At 33.0% G+C, this 14,866-nt stretch overlaps 1 protein-coding gene across 1 annotated transcript in view; it reads left to right on the top strand.

Annotated features, from left to right (window-relative positions):
• The first annotated feature begins 12,803 nt into the window (after positions 1-12,803).
• Positions 12,804-14,866, top strand: part of LOC124364676 (tubulin monoglycylase TTLL3-like) — a 50,556-nt gene continuing 48,493 nt past the window's right edge. Inside the window, exon 1 of the mRNA XM_046820338.1 lies at positions 12,804-12,830. The gene's annotated coding sequence lies outside the window, so the exon portion shown is untranslated. The remainder of the gene's footprint in view (positions 12,831-14,866) is intronic.

Below are 14,866 nucleotides of genomic sequence, written 5' to 3'. Positions count from 1 at the left end.
CGCAGAACCCACTCGCCGAGATGTTTGTCCATATGTAGAGAGGCGGAAAGACGGACGGTCTGTGTGTGACCTGTGACTCACTCACTATGGGATGTTTGTATTCTCCTCTCAATGGGCTCTTTCACAGAATGTCGGGCTTCATTGAATAGGATGTTTGCTGTCAGCCGCCATAACGTACTGAGATTTAAGATATGGCGTGCCACAAGGTTATGTATTGCAGTGCAGTCACACATGTTTAAATATAAATGTGTAGACTTTTAAAGTGTGATTAACTAAAAACCGAAAAAATTCGGATAAAATAGAGGGTAGAGTGATCCATAATGTCTAGATTCACAGTTGAAATGAACTCAAATTAGAAATGTAACTTATTTGGTATTGACGTTATTTGTGTTTAATGTTGCGGAAACCGATTGTACGCCCGACCGAGCTTGGAACAAACATCAGTTCAGACTTACGGGTTGCTTTTTATATGAATATTGTCTTGGTTGCATCAATAATATGCTTCGAATGCTTTTTACGACCCTTTAAAGAACTATTAGTGAAAAAAAATCATTCTTTATTTATTTTATATCACAGCAATGAGGCGGTTTATGAACTTAAAATGTTAGTTCACAAATTAATGCACGTATAAGTGACGTTTTTCGTTTGTATATTTATGTTTTTAATTATTATTACTTATGGAGTTGCAGTATACTATGAACTCGCGTATATTAGACAATTATTAAATCAGTATAGCTTAACCGTAAAAGTAATTTCAAAATATTATCAGTTATTCTCGATCAGTACTGCCCTAAAAGGTAAAATTTGGATGACGTTAATTTCGTCCGAAGAAAAGAGTATGTGATGTAATGAAATACGATTTTTATGATAATCCCTAACGATTAGCAGTGTAAAACAGCATTCAAGGGTATCTCTATAGGCGTAAGATTTACAAATTATTCCAAAGTTAGTTGTGATTATGTACTACAAAAACAATGGGAATAAAGTAGTATTTTAATGAAAATTAGGGAATTTATTTATATTCCAAAAAAACATTAACGATTATGTTTCTTTGTGATTGCCAAAAAGATGTACCGAATGGTACAACACATTTAGTTTATTATATCTGCAGTGGATATAGTTTTATTTTCGAACTAACTCTATTGCTAGGCTATTTACTTAGCCTAATTTAGAGCTATAACAGCATACAAATAGTAATAAGTAAGCGTTCTATAGAAGTTTATAACAAAATGTAATGCATTGCGTAACAACGAAAATATTTTCACTAAGTAGCCTACTTTATTCATTTTCGTTAAACAATTTAATCAAAGACATGCAAATACAGGGCATTGATAAAGTTGAACTAAATGTTTGTTAAACATTATACACTGAAAATAAATAATTCTATTTGATTTAAACGTAAGAATCACGAACGTTACAAAACCTGGCTCAGTTCCAGGACTGAAGTCTAGTAACAAGTTTTTACTGCTGGAAACAAGTTAACGTGACTTTCAAGATGGCTGTCTTTATATTAATTGAGAGGCGCTGAGTTATACTGTACAGTTTTTGTATTTTACAACGATATTAATCTGGTTTCTCATGAACCCTATAGAGTTAGAAGTCAGCCGTACTAATTTTGGTGGAGGTCAAAATATCGAGGTATAAAACAGTTGAAAAAAATATGAAACCGTAAATTTCGTCTCAGATCATATTTTTTCTCGACTTGAGGAAAATTAAACAAACAGTAAATAAATGTTAAATCAGCGTGTTCTAAATCCATAAACACCCTGATACTAACGAAATTCTACACTTTATATCTAGTTGTCTGGCGGTGAAATAACTATTATTTATGTGTGTCGACAATCGGTTTAAATGTATCATGGTAGGAAAGATATAATTATTTAAGAGAAGTACATAGTTTCATATTTTTAACGCTTTTGGTACTCTTCCAATTTGACCTCCACCAAAACTACAATCACTGGTGATCAATTTGTCTCTCAGAAAAAATCCACTATCGATTTCAAAGAAAAAAACCAGGTTGTGTGCTTATATATTGAAAATGTGCTGCCTTCTCCAAGAATATTATACAAGCCAAAGAAATCTATTCATACTACATTAACTAATGTATATAGGTGTTTACAATTATGTTTGATTGTAGTAAGTTTCAGTGTCATTACTTTGAATAGCTTGTTTTAGCATTTATACTCCAAAAATAATAAAAAACTGAAAAATAATCGATAAACTGGTCTGACTTGAACTTTCATCCCTGACGGCGGATGAGATCGTCTCCTAATGGCCGATTGACTTAGCGTCATGTCTGATCGATTAGGAAGGTATGGGCTGGACGCGGTCTCCAGCAGTGTCGGACTAGAAGAGGAGGTCTTCTCAATGTGACCGAGCTAGAGAGTGAAAGGACGTAGCTCAACAAAGTGTGGGTTCCTTAGCCCCTTTGGACCCCTTGGTGCTCGTGAAATGACCTAGGATAAGCGGTCTCTTTATTCCATCATGGTTAGTGGTATCTTGTAACTCTCCTTATCCCCCTTTTTTGATGTTGTAACCCGTTAGTTTGCGCAATTTCTTTTGGTAGTCCGAGACAAATGACTTCCTTTTTATCACTTGCCTCTCCCGATGCCAGTGACCTTTGTGAAGTGAATTCGAAGACCCCAACTACCCGTCTACCCATGGACATCGGTTGAATCCTTGCGAGCCCTAAGGATCCGAGGTAGAGGTACCGTCCCGTGTGCTTAGTCTGAAGCGAAAGGGACGTCGTTGAGCTGGCATCAGTTTAACCCTTCACTGTAACTTCTTCTGATTCACTGTTTTCATTTTTGATATGTGTTGTCATTAAAAAAGCTGTTATATTTGAATCAGCTGACTTGATTGTTGACCAGTACAAAGTAGTACATTGAATTATATTGGAATGATAAAAATGAATTCTTAAGCTAGAAAGTATGTCTACTAGAAGGGCATTGATGCTGATATAGAAGAACAGAAACGACGAGCGAAGAACGGGCGACGAGCCAAAAACAGAAATGCCCAACGGAAGCAAATGTTAGGGAATGAAGTATCCAGTAGGCGTTCACGTTCTCTTAGCAAATAACGGTTGCAGAGATACCTTTCTCAATTAGATGTTACAAACTAGACATTACAAGATCTGGACAACAAGTTATCGGCAGCTCAGAATACTTCAGAAATCGATTACTGTCGTGAAGTGGAGAAGCTCTATTTTCAACTTAAACCCACTAATATGTTTAGATGATGTGTAAGATGATATGTTAGGTTTACAATATACTACGCTTCCTTATTAGGGTACGTCTGGCCTACATTAGGAGTGCCAGACGCACTAATTTCTCCGGCCGCCTCCTGAGGCCCACGTCACAGCCTAATCTTAGTACCTACTACCTCAATTTTACATGAAATGTGAGGTTTAAAACATATAAACTCATAATTTTATTTGGGGCCGTCTAGAATTCATGAGGTGAGCCAGACTCACGAATTTATGCGACCGCCTTCTAAACCTCATGCCACAGCCCATTTTAATACCTTTTACCTGGTAGTAGGCTATTTACTCAATTTGTTACTAAATCCAGCTGGACTAATCGGACTGCTTACAAGAACAGGATGTCGCGAAATGAACAAGAAGCGTCACTGGATATCCATTATCTTGATAATAGCAATTATGATGTAATTAATGGCTAAGCCATTCTTATTTATCAATAATAATATGTCAGAGCAGTACTCCAGCTAAAAACAATTTATTTAGCACACTGAACGCTTGCAATTCTATACAATAGATGTTTTTGTTTAGGCTCTAAGACTTATATTCCGGCATGTACCCAGAAGTTGTGAATGTTTGTAAAAACACTTGATCTACCTAAACTATATTACATGGTCGTCCCTAAACTTACAATAGTCTGATATCGATGTAAATTAGCATGTAACCACGTGCTTTGAGCTTTCAGTTAAGTATATTTTAACACGTGATCTTAACCGACCAAATTATAACTAATCCACGAGCTACTCTTTTAACCAAATAGCTACGTGATCTGAAATACTTTAACAAATCTAGAACACAGTGGTAATTTATTTCAGCGATTGATTAAACATATTTGTACACGATATTTTCCATACAAAGTATTGTGAGTGGCAATTCCGGACGGGATCGCACATTAATCTTATTTTCTTGCAAACGCATTTTAATCAAACACGTATTTATTTGCTTTGTCAAACTTATTCATATAGCCTATTAGAAACAGTTCAATTAATATGCACCTTACATAATTTTAATTAAAAGCATGTTTTATTGACCTATAACGGGATTTTAATTACTTTGTACTCTTTGATTCGTTTAGCCTTTATTAGATTGGTCTTTTTAACATTCTTTAAGGAAAGCTAGAAATATTACTCAATTATTCCAGAATTAGTATGATGCTAAGTTAAATCAATTCCTTTATTAGGGATCCTAAATTACCCAATTCTGGTTTTTTGTTGATTATTTGTTTTTAACGTAAATAATAAAACAGTTCAATAAAGGTAAAATATCGGAGTTTACGATGTTTTCCCACTCGTCCTCCGTACTACATGCTTGTCTGAGAGGAAGGGTCTGGTAATATTAACATACATGGGGTTGGGGCAGGGGTGTTGTTTATGCAGTTTATACGCTTCCCCTTGCATTACCACAGCGAGTTCTCCTCTATATGGACTATTCCCTTATTTTAACGCAACAAAAATAAAACATTTATCATGCAGCTCATACTAATTAATCTCCATCCATTATGAAAGGTATAAAAAGCTGTTCCACCATAGTTTTGGCCATTCCTACTACTGTTAACCACGCCAAATTTCCATTACGCCCTTTCTTCTTAATAACCTTGAGGCTTTATCTGGTAAACAATAGCTTTGATAATAGATCACTATCAAGAGATCACTTATTAAAAGGTAACTGTCAATAGATAACTTGTCATTACAGCACCTTTCAATAGGTCACGTATGAAGAGGTAACTGTCAATAGATAACTTGTCATTACAGCACTGTCAAGAGATCACTTAAGAAAAATGTTACCTTCAAGAGATCATTTGCCATGAGTGCACTGTCAGGAGATCACTGCGAAGATATAGCCTACCCGGTCTCCGGATCTCGCTTAAGAACTGCAAAATAAATGAGGTTGCAGTAATACCAATGTTATTGGTACGTAGAGTAATGGCAAAATTTCAGAAAAGATTACAGACGTTGGATATTGGTGGGGAACATTTATGTGATGTTATATTCCATAAATGAAAATGGCATAACCATGGACATACTTTGACTACTTTAAGTTCTAAGTATTATTTCGTGTAACATTATTTCATTTCGAAACCTGTTACGTAGTTTTGGACTACCCAGTACGAAGCAATGGTTTCATTAAAATAAAAACAATACAATAAACACTTTTTGGAGGTAGAAACAAACAAATTTGTGTGCATCGAAATAGTTTTTATTTTAGTGAACTACGCCTCGCGTGTCCTTGACGATATACATGGCTCAACCTAGCCGCCCTCACTCAGATCTTATCGGGTAGCGTGCTCACGCTGATAACCTTGTAGCTACTCTTGCCTCGTCTTATCACTATTATCAGCTACCACCCCCTTATCACTCATCTTCTTCCACACTATTTCTGTTCCTAATTCATTGGAGTCTAAAACTGCAATCAGATGAAACACAAGTTTTATGAACGCAATTCACTAATTTACCTTTCTTTCATTATCTTCCATTAGCTACCTTAATGCCAACCATCTGCAAGAGAATGAGACACTTCGTGGTTGTTATTTCTGCCTCTGCGTTTCGCTTTTTGGAAATCTAATAACAAAACTTTATTGGGGACTTCACCTAAGAACGGTCCTTGAACACAATCGGTGGTAGTAATTGGAATAGTATACTAATATGTGTAACAATTGTTAGGACTCGCATACATTAGGTATTAGATGGTAATTGGCTGAGCGTTAGCGAAGCCTATTACTCGTGTAGTTGGACAAATTTAATTTCTGTCCGTCTGTCCGCACAATGTATGAGAACGTACTAACTAACCTATAGACTTGAATTTGTGCATGAAGCTTCATTTCTAGATTTTCATTTTCTAAAATTTCATTTGTATAGTTTGTGCGTGAAAGCAAAACAAACAAGCAAAGGCGCTTTCCAATTTAAAATTATTAGGATTAACATTTCACATTGCTTAGTTGCAACTTTCTTTAGTATGAAGTAAATTACACAACGTTTGTGAGTTTCGCGTTATATCAAAATTCATTTTTAACGGACATGAAAATAAATCTAGAGCTTGTAAATAAATTAACATACACTGCCAATATTAAATCTATGATGATTTTAGAACGGCTACCATCTTTTTTAGGTTTATCAATTTAAAATGTTTCTACCTTTGGTAACAACGCATTGTTTGATCTAGTCTTTAATGATACACAACGTAATATACGTTTGAGTTTATATTTTTACGGCATTTTTGTACTTGCTTATCTGATTGTGTTTCTCTGATAATAACACTAACAATTTTCTAAAAATCTGATATTTGCTGATTTACTGTTATTTGCTGACTGTCCGAAATCATCTCCAAGAAAGCAAATTTTCAGTTATTTGGGTTTTGAAATAAAAGTTAACGCACACGTTTAATAATAATCTAATTATTAAATATCTAATTATAGTAATAAGGACGGTTTAATTTTGAATAATAATTAAAAATATGGTCTTATTACGAGAAAAATCCTATGCAACAACATAAAGAGTGAATCGTTCATTAAGAGTCATTAACCATGAAATTGAGTTAAGTTTTGAAAAATAAACTTTTAATATAACTAGGTCATTGAGGTCATTTCGTGTAGAACATCGTCAATGTATCGATCCATTGACTATCGAATGAATGGTCGACTTCGATATATCGCCAACAAATGCGTGACTGCCAAGACAGAGCAAAGTTCCCAACAGAATAGTTCCACCTAACGCATTGCGTACATTTCAAAGTTTAATTCTCTGTATATTTTTTATGTTTCTGAGATTAATAAAAGTTATATTTTCTTGAAATAATAACTTTTTCTTTATTTTTCAAAACCAATTGTTACGTATTTATAGAATGGTTGGACCTCCACCTGAATAATGAAATACTCAGCGCTTCATCTGTTGTAACATTTTTAGGTATACTATTCATAGTAATCTGAAATGAGATGTCCACATAGATTATCTATGTAAAAAAACTCAACTATTTATGCCTTGTGAGGTCTATCTTCAGTTGGTTCACAGGATGCCCTTTTGCTCGCTTACCACGGAGTCCTCGAGCCCCTTCTGACCTACGGGTTAATATTCTGGGGGTGTACCACTCAAAACCGTTTACAAAGGATTTTGCTCTCCAAAAAAAGGCATTGGGAATTGTTTAGGGGATGCGGTCGCGTGGCAGTTGTAGAAAGCGTTTGCGGGTGGATGGTGTCTTAACGCTACTTTCACTATTATACCATGCAGCAGTTTTTATTCACAACTATCAAAACTATTTTAGAACTCTGACTCATAAATTGAACACGAGATACAAATATAATTTTGTTCCTGACCTTTTTAAACTTTCTCTTTCTATTAACTCATTTTTGTATTAAGGGCATAAGATGTACAATAGTATTTAAACCTAAATTAAAACATGCTCCTAATATATCAATTTTTATGAAACATTTATAGTTCTATCTGTTCGAGATACCTTTCTACAGCTTAAGAGAGGCCCTAATGAGGATCTTGACAGTTATTGCATTGAGCGGTTTTGTCGATGCTGCATGATATACACAATATATACGTATACATTTCAAACTTTTGTTTATTTAAATTAGTTATTTTATGTTTTGACCAAAAACTGTGTTCAATATTCAATGGTGTAATAAATATTTTGACTTCAAATTGACTTGAAGTTCATTTATGGACATCAAAATAAGTAGTTTAGGTATTTCTTGAAGGCTATAACTTCTAAAATTCCAAATATTCAGTGTCGATCCACTTCTACATTATATATGTACAAGGTACGAGTACACCACACTACGTGTATCAGGTTTCGCTGAGGCTACATATACATTTTCCAGTCCACACGTTAGTTCTTGAGATATCGTTCTGAGAGACAGAAATAAAATATTTTCCATTCCCTCGATTGTTAGAATTCGCTGACGCTCATCCGGTAAGAAGAACATCCTTATGAAGTTCGAGATATAGTTACTTGCATTGATTACTTACACCAAAAAGAAGAGAAATGTCCTATGAGAATACATTCTTATTTCCTTAATTTTCCATCTGTCTGTCTCAGTGGACTTTTTTGTCTTTAAAAACTCACTTCTCAAAAACTGTTAATGCCACTAACTTTGCACATATAGGAAGCTGGTCAAGGAACATTAAATTCATATAAATAATACCACTTTCATAGTTACGACATTTAAATATAGAAAGTACTAAACAGTTTGTCGTAAAATTATGGAAACATCACATTATTACAAAAACAAATAACATATTCAATTATCTTTTATAATTACTGTTCAATTAGAACAATGGTGCTAGACATTGCTAAAGAAGTAATAACTGAAGACGTACTACTAGAGACATAAGTGTGTGAAAAACTACAGTACTACGAATACTGTAGTGTATATCCACTATCCAAGCTTCTTTAAATTGCATTGTACAACTATTACATTAAATAGCCTACATTTTTAAAAACATGTAGTTGGAATTCCAAGAAAAGTTTATCATTGACTTAGGATTGTTGAAGATTAATATGTTTCATTATGAGGTTTTCCAGGGAGTTACGTAAAAGCTGAAACCTTATTGGGTTTATAAATTTAGAAACGTAAACAAAACAATAGCGGGGACACGATAAATGATGGGTCTTGCTCTAAATTCTACAGTGATTTTCTAACTCGGATTGGAAATATTTAAAGCTTTGTTTTTATTCTGTCGCATTCAATAACACTACAAATATATGAAGGAACGATTAGCGAGGAGAGCAACTTGGGACTTCTAGTCGTCTCCTGAATCCACTATTGGCTGGAACACTTCCGGTGTATTCGCAAATAAAACTTCCGGCAGAGACGCACAGACAGACGGAAGGACAGGAGTGGTAGTGAATAGGCTTCATGTAGAAGGGTGTGGGATCGATTGTCGCGCGCACTCTCTCGCCAGTGAGATAAAGGACACCTCAGACATGCAAGCTGAGCGTGAAGCACGCCCGTGCGTAGAGTTGGGCGAGACTGCGTTGGCGAAAATACTGCCAAGTACCAACAAGCTAGTGCTGGCTCTATCTCATGGCTAAAGTGTAAAACTGTAATGAGAGATTTGTTTGGCAAATTGGTAACAAGACATCTGTAGTTGTTCTTTACTTATTGGATATAACGCTTTATAGCTGTGTGGATGTGATGAGGCTTTCCTTCAGAGAGCCACTAAATGAAATCTAACTATCGGGTTTTTTTAAATTTTAGATTAATACAAAGTTGGTAAGGAAGGTTTGCATATTACAGTGTTCAATACAATTTCATTACAAAGAGCATATGGGTATCCTGCAGTTAGCAAACTAATAGGTAGGTTAGTCTTTTTGTCGTCAGATAAACATAAAGTACAGTTTATGATGTTTCCGTCATAATGAGTTGTAAAACGCAGGACCTAATCACATCGTGTTATAAACCATAGGGCCTATTTCACAGTGTATTGCAAAACGTAGGACCTACTTACAATGAATTATATTAGTGTTTATTATAAAATGTAGGACCTAGGCACAATTAATTATAAAACATAGGTCCTAGGCATAATTCATTATAAACCATAGGTACTAGGCATAATTCATTATAAAACATAGGTACTAGGCATAATTCATTATAAAACATAGGTACTAGGCAGAATGCATTATAAAATGTACGGCCAAGTCACAATGTCTTACAAAACGTAACAACTAGTCTTAATGAATTATAAAACGTAGTAGGCCTACCTACACAAGTCATACAGTATTATAAAACTCAGAACATAGTCATTATAATTATAAATTTAGGGGGTTGTCCCAATGTATTACAAAAAGTAGGACATAGTCACAATGCACTATAAACATAGCACTCAATAACAGTGTGTTATAAAACATAGGACCTAGTCATAATGTGCTATAAAACGTAAGCCATAGTAAAATGTAGTCTAAAACGTAGGATCTAGTCATAATGTATTACAAAAGGTAGGACCTAGTCACAATGCACTATAAACATAGCACTCAGTAACAGTGTGTTATAAAACATAGGACCTAGTCATAATGTATTACAAAAGGTAGGATTTAGCCATGATACATTGTTCAACATAAGATTTGGTCATAATGTATTACAAAATGTCGCAACTATTAGCAATGTAACGCATTACATACCGTAGTACAAATTCATTATGTATTATAAAAGGTTTGACCTAGCCATAATGTATTATAAAACATAATACTTGGTCACAATGTATTACAAAACGTCGCAATTATTAACAATGTACCGTATTATATAAAGTAGGACACATTCATTATGTATTATAAAAGGTTGACCTAGCCATAATGTATTATAAAACATAATACTTGGTCACAATGTATTACAAAACGTCGCAATTATTAACAATGTACCGTATTATATAAAGTAGGACACATTCATTATGTATTATAAAAGGTTGACCTAGCCATAATGTATTATAAAACATAATACTTGGTCACAATGTATTACAAAACGTCGCAATTATTAACAATGTACCGTATTATATAAAGTAGGACACATTCATTATGTATTATAAAAAGTATGCCGTAGTCACAGAGTATTATAAAACGTAAGATACGGTTTTTTGTATTATTCATTATGTATGATTGTGTATGTATTATAAACAATCTATTATATATATATATATATATATATATATATACAGGAAGATATATTCATTATTTATTACAAAAAGTAGGACGTAGACACAATCTATTATAATACGTAGGGCCTATTGGAGCAATATTGAGAGTAAGAACGTTGAGAAGTAATTAAAATCAACATAGAATAATACGGGAGGGATAAAGAAGATTACTTTGTCTCACCTACCTAATTATGATATTAATTAAGATTTCGGTAATAATCCCAGCTTAAGTGGATTTTTACTATCAGGTTTCGTTTTGGTTTAATCCAGATGTTTAATTTGATGATTTCCCATTCTTTATTTGCACACGTGTTGTTATGCATCGTATATAAGAGTAGTTGGTACTATAATAAAAAAATCGAATAATATAGAACTTTGATTACTTCATGGTTTTACAAACATGAACGTTATAACTAGAATTAATAAAATACTTTAAATATATAAACGGTTTTTATGTTTTTATAACGGACTACTGAGTACAAAAATGTACATACAAATGCCCAGTAATGAGCAATATTCACTGTAATTTATGGTATAATACATATTATACCAATATAAAAATGTTTGTAAAGGAAAGGATTAACCCCTTTAAGCTTTATTCTGTCCATCATCATTGGCCAATGAATGGACCTGTGACAGACAATAACTCGCTCATTGGCACTTCCGAGCGGTCCTTGAGTTTTGATCCTTTGAATTGTCTAAAAAGATACAATATTTGAGTAAACTTTGAATAAGGAAATGTGTACATTTTCCAAAAATGTTTAGGACTGTTTTTTTTTATTGTTTATTCAAGACAAACACTTTCTAAAACGGGCAGATCCTATTATTTAATCGGTCTGCACTTTTTTATAATTAATGAAATAATAATTTTATTACTTATTTACAGCTCATAAAGTGATCGTGTGAATTTTACATGATTTTGCTGTAATGTTTAGTGCTAATGTCTTAATTGTTGTTGACCACTTGTTTTAATATATGTATAATAATAATGTCAAATAATTATGTATACATGTAAACAGGTGACAGTAAATGTTTGTTGTTATTCATCTGTCAAACTCAGTTTCACTTTACAAATTAATGTCATGTCACGTTCAGAAGCTTTTTATTGTTTTATTAGGATTGGATTAACTACAGTAAAATGCCACAAATTATTACATCGTATATGTGTTACCTGAAAAGCTAAGGACTTCGACTCCGTTAGATTTACGATTTTTCCACAATGACCTAAAATAGTTCAATTGTTACTGGAATCGCTGAGCTATTCACTAAAATATCATGAAATATAGGAGAAAAATTACAAAAATGTAATTATAAAAAGCAATTTCAATCTCCGAATTCCGAGTCCCATCTTTAAACTTAAATCTAAAATGGATTAGAAGAGATTAGAATAACTTTCAGTGACTATTCATCTCAAGATTATATGGAATGCCACTTAAAAGGAAGATACTCATGGTGTCCCTATTTTTCAAAATGAAACTCCGTGCGAAGCCGCAGGTAACAGCTAGTGCTAAACGTTTGAAGACTGTTAGTGAATATATATATATATATATATATTATATATATATAATATATAAAATATATAAATATATATATATAAAAATAAAAATATATATATATATATATATATATATATATATATATATATATAGGTATATGTATAATTTTTTTTCTTCAAGACAAACACTACAACAGGCAGATCCCATTATTTAATCAGACTGCATATTTTTATTAGTTAATGGAGTCTTCATAAAGTGAGTTGTAATAATGCACAACGATAAAACTGAACAGTGAGCAGTTTAGCAAAGCTGCGAGCAATCAGCTGTTACTACAGAGCGGTATAATCTATGTCGGGCTAGGTGTGAGTCGGATGCAGCGATGACGTCATACCTCCCCTCACCCGCCTGTGTTGGAGCCAGTGAAGCTGTTGCTCTGCGAGTAGACACACCGTGAGTAGTAGAGCTCCATCGTTCCTAGCCATAACTTAACCCTATCTGTACCCATCTTCTTCGTTATAGCGTCTGCTATCGATTTTGTGAAACATATTGTCCTTCTTAAACGTGTGTATACCCTTTGATAAAAAAACTTGATTTAAAAAGGACTTTTTCTAATGTGGTGTAATGCTGAAACTTGAGTTAGAAAAATAGTAAAATCTGCCCTATTGAAACTGTAGGGCTTAATATATACTAACAATGATCAATATTTCAAAAATCGATCGATCCAGATTATGGATTGTTGGTGTAAATTTTGATGTGAAGCGGTGTATAAATATAATAATAATAATTATTTAATTGATATATTACTTTACGGATATTATATGAACTCAACATTTATAATTTCCAGTATAACTTATAAATATAATAGTTTAAATTAAGTAATATATAAAAAAAACTCGTATGATAATTTAAAAACTAATTTTGTATTTGAAATCAACGTATTAATATGTCAAGATGAATTAAATATCATCCAATATTGAAATTTCTCCTATAGTTATATTGTGTGTTTTTAGTGTAACGGATATTACATCAATATCTAGTACCCTATTAGATTTGGTTATGTAACATATCATTCACAACAGTATATATATATATATATATATATATATATATTATATATATATATAGCTTTAGCAGCTTTAGTATAACATTTCTACTTAAGATTTACGGGTAACGAATCGTAATTTTTTATTCAGAGTCATATCAACGTGGAAATAAAATAGCAATCCATATATATTTACGAGTATGACTAGATACTGGACATGTAATCAGTGGATTTATACTGGCAGTATGTATGTGACATGTAATACTGTAGCTTTAATAATTTAAAACCACGCAGTTTCAATTAAATAAATATATGAATTTTATATATATATATATATAAAAATTTTATTTATATAATAAATACATGAAATATGAAATATGTATATATATATATATATATATATATATATATATATATACATATATATAATTCATGTATTTATTTAATTGAAACTGCGTGGTTTTAAATTATTAAAGCTACAGTATTACATGTCACATACATACTGCCAGTATAAATCCACTGATTACATGTCCAGTATCTAGTCATACTCGTAAATATATATGGATTGCTATTTTATTTCCACGTTGATATGACTCTGAATAAAAAATTACGATTCGTTACCCGTTAAATCTTAAGTAGAAATGTTATACTAAAGGAACTCTGTATATAATAATTTAAGAACAAAGATTTCCAATTTAATTCAATATTTTTTACAACGTAATTAATTTTTACGTTTATGTTACTATTAGTTTACCAGAAGTAGCTGACGCATCTAAGCAACAACACACAAGTTAATGAGTAAACTATACATATAAGACTGTTAGAAATGTCGAGGTTTCGGACACACAAACACACACACACACACACACACACACACACACACACACACACACACACACACACACACACACACACACACACACACACACACACACACACACGCGCGCGCGCGCGCGCGCGCGCGCGCGCAACATGAGAAATGAAACTGTCTTTTCCATGAATTGGTTCAATGTCGTTTTAATAACATGTGTGTTTTTTATATGTGTAATTAAATGGTTCCCACCCAATTATCTGAATGTTTGTAGCTGTATGTAAGAACAACATGTAAATCCAGATTAGCTGAAACTTTTGAGCGTATATACGTAATAAATACGTACGCTACACTTAAAACCGCGTATCTTGAATGGTTCACGGAAAAACACGAAGGATCTTCGTCCAATGTATCTCGTATCTATAGGTACGTTTGAGGCACTGTACTCACATCATACAAATTTTACTTTGATGAAAATGAGACAGGTGTTTTTTTAATCTATACTTCAATAAATAAATTATATGGACAGTTTTATAAACAATACGTGAAACGTAAGTAAATGATATGACGGTTTGAAGAATAATAGAAAACACTTTCGACAAAATTATTTTGACACTAAAATAAAAAATTCAG

The sequence above is a fragment of the Homalodisca vitripennis genome, chromosome 6 (genome assembly GCF_021130785.1).
Source record: "Homalodisca vitripennis isolate AUS2020 chromosome 6, UT_GWSS_2.1, whole genome shotgun sequence".
In the NCBI taxonomy this organism is placed as follows: domain Eukaryota; kingdom Metazoa; phylum Arthropoda; class Insecta; order Hemiptera; family Cicadellidae; genus Homalodisca; species Homalodisca vitripennis.
Note: the sequence above shows the minus strand (reverse complement) of the source record. Positions and strands in the feature narration are given on the sequence as shown.